Raw genomic sequence first — 6310 nt, forward strand, 5'->3', positions numbered from 1 at the left:
ATTAAACCTGGTGAAGAACAGGGCCCAGCGGGACTGCCTGGAGTTCAACCGTTTGGCCGTGCGGATGTACTCCAAGTTCTTATGATCGGTCCAAACGAGAAATGGAGTGGTGGACCCCTCCAGCCAGTGACGCCACTCCTCCAAGGCAAGCTTCACAGCCAGCAGCTCACGGTTCCCTATGTCGTAATTGCACTCAGAGGGGGACAACCGACGTGAGAAAAAGGCACAGGGATGGAGCTTCCTATCCTCCGCAGCCCACTGAGAAATCACAGCACCAACTCCCACATCCGAGGCGTCCACCTCCACAATGAATTGCCGGTCCACATCAGGCATCTGGAGGATGGGAGCGGAGGTGAACCTCACCTTGAGGGTACTGAAGGCTTTGTCGGCTGCTGGGGTCCAGGTGAAGGGTTGCTTGGTGCTGGTTAGAGCAGTGAGAGGGGCAGCAACGGTACTGTAGTTCCGGATAAACTTTCTATAGAAGTTAGCAAACCCCAGAAACTGTTGCAGCTTCTTTCTGTTCTCCGGAACTGGCCATGAAGTGACTGCTGATACTTTGGCCGGATCCATTTGGATACTTCCCTCTGCCACTATGTACCCCAGGAAGGCCACTGTCTTGACGTGAAACTCACATTTCTCTGCCTTGGCGTAGAGGGAATTCTCCAGAAGACGATGAAGGACTTGCTGGACATGGCGGGTGTGTTCAGACAGGTTTCTGGAGTAGATTAAGATGTCATCCAGGTAAACGAAGACAAACTTGTTTAACATGTCCCGCAGTACATCATTCACTAGAGCCTGGAACACAGCAGGAGCATTGGTGAGGCCAAAAGGCATAACCAGATACTCGTAGTGGCCTGTTGGTGTATTGAATGCGGTTTTCCATTCATCTCCCTCCCGGATCCGCACTAGGTGGTAAGCGTTTCTGAGATCCAACTTGGTAAAAACAGTGGCTCCCTGGAGCAACTCAAAAGCAGAGGTGAGCAGAGGCAGAGGGTAACGGTTTTTCACTGTGATGTCGTTGAGTCCCCTGTAGTCGATGCAGGGGCGAAGAGATCCGTCCCTCTTCCCCACAAAGAAGAAGCCAGCACCAGCAGGAGATGAAGATGAACGGATTAATCCTGCGGACAGAGAGCCATTGATGTAGTCCTCCATGGACTTTCTTTCAGGAGCAGACAACGAATAAAGACGACCCTTTGGAGGGGCTGTTCCAGGGAGGAGGTCGATGGCACAGTCGTACGGTCGGTGAGGGGGCAGAGATGTGGCTCTTGCTTTGTTAAACACCTCTCTGAGACCATGGTAGCATTCTGGGACATTGGAGAGGTCAGGAGCGGAGTTAGTAGGTTCTGGCCGAGGGGGTAGTGCGGCAGCAAGCAGGCAGGTTCGGTGGCAGTCCTCTCCCCACTCCCTGATCACCCCGGTCACCCAGTCGAGCTGAGGGTTGTGCCGGCGGAGCCATGGGTAACCCAGGATGAGGGGTTGGCCTGCCAGCTTGATGTCCATTATGTTGGCTTCGGCGCCAGAATCCACCAGAGCAGCCAGGGTGTGAGTTGAGTCAGAGAGGCGGAGGTGAACTTGCAGCAGGGGTTTGCGGTCGGAGGACTGGATGGTCATAGAACTCAACCGGACTCCCCCTATGCCCGGTGAGCTTCGCCCCTTTAAAGGGCAGGTTACCACACGATGTCCATCACCTCCACAATAGAGGCAGAGGTTTGAGGTGAAGCGGCGCTGGCGCTCTGCAGGAGTGAGAGAGGCTCGCCCAATCTCCATAGGCTCAGACTGATCAAGCTGACCTGGGTGAGTGGCAGTAGATGACAGGAGCCCAGTCGGATCTCTCCGAATGCCGGTAGTAGGTGGACCTTGGCGCCCCCTCTCACGACGACGGGTCTGTATCCTTCTGTCGATCCTGACAGTCAGTGCGATGGCTTCATCAAGAGTGGAAGGCAGTTCATGGGAGACCAACTCGTCCTTGATATAGTCAGCCAAACTATGGAAGAACGCGTCCACCAACGATGGTGTGTTCCAAGAACTTCGTCTAGCCAGGGTTCGGAAGTCGATGGAATGGTCTGCGACTGTACGTCTGCCTTGTCGAATACTGAACAGTTCACGAGACGCCTCTGCGGTTGGTGAATCCAGGTCAAACACCTTCAGCATCTCCTCAGCAAACAGGTCGAAGGTTGCACATGCGGGGGTTTGACGTTCGAACTCTGCTGTTCCCCAGAGTCGAGCTCGGCCCGTCAGGTGAGTGATGGCATACCCAACTTTACCCCCCTCCGTGGCGAAGGTCCTTGGCTGCAAGGAGAACTGAAGTCGGCAGCTAGTCAGGAATGGCCGGACCTGGGTTGAATCGCCGTTGAACCGCTCGGGGTTTCCAATCTTGGGTTCCGGAGCAGCGGCTGCAATGACCGGGGCAGGTAACTCGGGGGCAGGGCTGGTGGGCAGACTGGCTGGGGTAAGGTTGGTGAGGAGTTGAATGATCATGGCGAGTTGTTGTTGCTGCTGCTGGAACTGCTGCTCATGCTCATCGGTTTCCATGTCGAGGGAAGTGTGCGCTGAGTCCATAATGGTCAGATCGTACTGTCACGGTTCAGACAGACGACCAGAGGACCACAATTGCGTCACACCAGAAAGTTTATTAAAACTTAAGGGAAAAGGGAAGTAGGGAGTGAATGAAGGCTCCAGGGGTAACAGGGATCCCGTCCAATGTGCTGGGTCTGTGCCCCCCCCAGTGGCAGCGATGCGTCCTATGAAGCCGGTGGTGGGTGGTCCAGAAGTCCTGGGGGGGGGAGACACAGACACAACAGGGCGGAATGAAACAAGGCAGCAGTACAGTTCAAGGGAAATCCAAAATACGTAGTAGCAAGGCAGAAGGCTGGTCAGAGTTACCGGGATTGAAGAGTAGTCAGGAGTCGTTAAGGCAGAAAGCAGGTCTGGATCTCCTGGGGCAGAAGAGTATCCAAAAATCAGGCAGGTCCGGGGTCACAAAACCAGGGTGAGCCAGAAGCGCGAGCAAACAGGTTCCGGGAGTGAGCTTTGCAGACGATCTGACACCGGAGAGCTGAAAGACAGGGCCTTAAATACTGGGAGAGGTAGTGGGTAATGCAGCGCAGCTGGCAGAGTAATTAGAGCAGAGCAGAGCAGGGACAGGTGGAGCTAGTTAGGCTGAGTAGAGAGAGTGGTGAGCAGAGTGGAAGAAAATTAGGGTGGTAACCCGGTGGAGTGAGAGGCTCATGACAAAGCTGTTTTGATCTCCTAACCTACAGGTGTAGGAGGCCATTTTAGGTATTGAAAAAATAACTATGGAAAGTAATAGTGAATGTGAATTTTCAAGGGCTTAATTTTCATATAAATTCTGGATCATTTGATAACAATTTGCATTATTCACAAGTGTATTACTTATATTTTGAGTATATTCTAAGCCACATATCACAACCTTATGCTTTAAAACTATCATTTTTTTACTGTCATGTCGCATATTTTAAGTCAGATCATAGTCCCCAACATATTACTATAATATTTTGTTATTTTCTCCCGTGGGAAAGATGCATGCCAAAATGCCAATACAATTATGAGTGAAGTCCAAATGAGTGAATACCTGTTGGTGCTTCAATGCTGTTTCAGTGCAATCAATTGGTCCTCTTACCTAATCCTTGTATGTGCTAATACCAGAGTTTGCCCTATTAAGCTGCTATAAGGACTGTGCTGATATTATTTGTAAGGATTTTAATGAGTGTCCACAGTCAGTGAAAGAGAGAGGGACAGAGAGAGAGAAGAAACACTGCTTTGTTCAGGCAATATCATCTCTGTTTCATTGCAAGAGTTCCCATGCATCCAGCATCAATTTTGATTAATGAATGACGACACCTCAGTGAATTTGGTAACCTTTATCTTGAATCCCTGGCATCTGTTATATCATGCATAAGACAGTGTTATGCAGGTTTTAAGATGGAAAATGTTATTTTTAATTTATTGTTACTTCGTTCTCCATAAAAAAAAAGACTTGCAATGGAATGAAAATTAGATTCCCCATTCATGCTTGAAATCGACTGACGATTATTGAGATGATTATCTTAGTTTAAAGTCTATTTTTGCCGTACCAGATATTAAGGGTACTGAATGACTTGGTATTGATGTCTTAGTAAATCAGGATATTCTTTGTTTCTATTTTGAGAAGTGTCTTCTTTGTTTGTTTATTTTGTTGTTGTTTTTTTACAATTTGCCCCAATGCACATGGACTGTATATACCTTGTGCCTAGTATATCTAGTTTCCACATAGTCTATCTTTGTGGTATGTACATGCCTGTAAAAATGCAAATATGTGTTTTTATTTTCAATTTGCAATATATGTACAAATGTTAGCTAAAGACTAGTACTGCTGAATTAAAATGACAATGTCAGTATATATACATTTCCCTGATTTGGGAAACACAAAATTGCACATTTTTGTTGGTTTGAGCCTTCAAACACCATGTGCGCTGTACTCTGTACTCATGTACTGTATGTGTGTTATACACAGAGTTGTGGGGGCACATTGTCGCGTTTTTACCACAATCTGGTGTCACCCAAGCATTTTGTACAATGAGAGGGTGAACTTAAAACAGGCTTTTTGTGAAGTCTATGCAGTCTAGATATCACCTCAGTCAACAAACAGTGTGTGTGGACAACTGAACTCAAAATTGTCCTAAAAAATCTAGAATCATTCAATTGAAAATGAACCCCCAAAATGTGTATCTGAAGACCAGGGGACCAGTGGCAGTACAAAGCTTGAATCCTGGTCTTTATGTCTGTCTGTTTGACAAGGCAATGCATTTGCTTCTGACCTAAAGGAGACGTTTGGTTAATAATTCCTTGTGGGACCTTCAAATCTAGAAATTGCTGTGTACCAACTACAATGATTTAAAACGTCAACTAGTCTGACAATTATTATACCTTAGTGTTGTAGCTACTGTAGCCTGCTTATCTAAGCCTTCTCTCCGCTTCAGGACTCTCTGTATAATGTGTGTGAGTGTGTTTGTGTGTACCTGTGCCTTTCCCGCTACACTGTTGGTCCCACTTGAGAACACCAAGCTAGGTCTGCTAGCCGCCTCAAGCAGAAACAGACACAATCTGAGAGCTGGCATCTGAAAAGAAAAAGCAGTTTATTTTCAACAAAATAAATTCTACTGCACTGTAGCCAGCATTCCTAACAGTGGCTGTAGTACAAAGGTTGTCAGAACTCAAGTAGCGTACTTTATTTCAGCCACTGTGGGTTTATCCTATTCTGGCACTGAAAAAACGGATTTCTCCGATTGTTGTCACTCAGTGTTTGTCGCCCCTATAGAGGTTGTTTTAGAGCCAGCTTGTGTTTGGGTCTTCACGCTTCACTGAACTCCATACTGTACTCTGTCTGAGCTGATATCTAACTGTCCAATCTCAAACTGACCCCTAACCCGTACTCCTAAGTACTTATTGTACTCTATATCTGGAAGGAATGGATAGGTTTACTCAATGTGGTAATAGCTCCACCTTGTCCTTTGATAGGCTTGATGGAACTTCTACCATAATACTTACACCTACCCAATCCTTTCAGATGAACATAAGTGCATAGGGGTAGGAGGCCCTAAAGGTGACTTTGGGATAGGGTATGCAGCTTCCCTCCACTCTCTCAGCTCATCCAGAACACAGAGCCAGGCTCTGGTCTCAATAAGCTGGTCTGTCGATCAGTGGCAATGTTGTTAAAGCGTTCCTAACCAAACTATTCAGTGTTGTGCAATAAAAAGATGAGTGCATTGGCATAGTCACGAGTCATGTCCCTTCATTGATTTGTGTGTTCGTATTCAGGGTATACCTGATGAGAATAATGTAGGCTACTTCTGCATGGAGAGGGAGAAGGGGGGATTATCTATACAGGCTAACAGGTTCCAAATTAGTTTATTAATGAATACCAGTGGAAGACACACATGGGCACAGTTAGCCATATAGTGTAGGTGTTTGTACTTAAGACCATCTATGTGAAACAAATATTTTTGAAGAAAACAGCTACAGTACAAATATAGCATGTGGGTCCACAAGAAGCCTGAACAGATGTATGGACCTTTTGATTTGTTGTTACAAAACAGAAGCAAACAGGCACACAAGCCCAGTTAACCTCTACGGGATCGGTGTCCCGTATACGGGATGGTTGAGCTAATGTGCGCTAATGTGATTAGCATGACTGTTGTAAGTAACAGCAAACTTTCCTTATATGGGAAGAAAGCTTAAATTCTTGTTAATCTAACTGCACAGTCCAATTTACAGTAGCTATTAGAGTGAAAGAATACCATGCTATTGTTCG

Source organism: Coregonus lavaretus (assembly GCF_964263955.1).
Source record: "Coregonus lavaretus genome assembly, chromosome: 19".
Lineage (NCBI taxonomy): Eukaryota > Metazoa > Chordata > Actinopteri > Salmoniformes > Salmonidae > Coregonus > Coregonus lavaretus.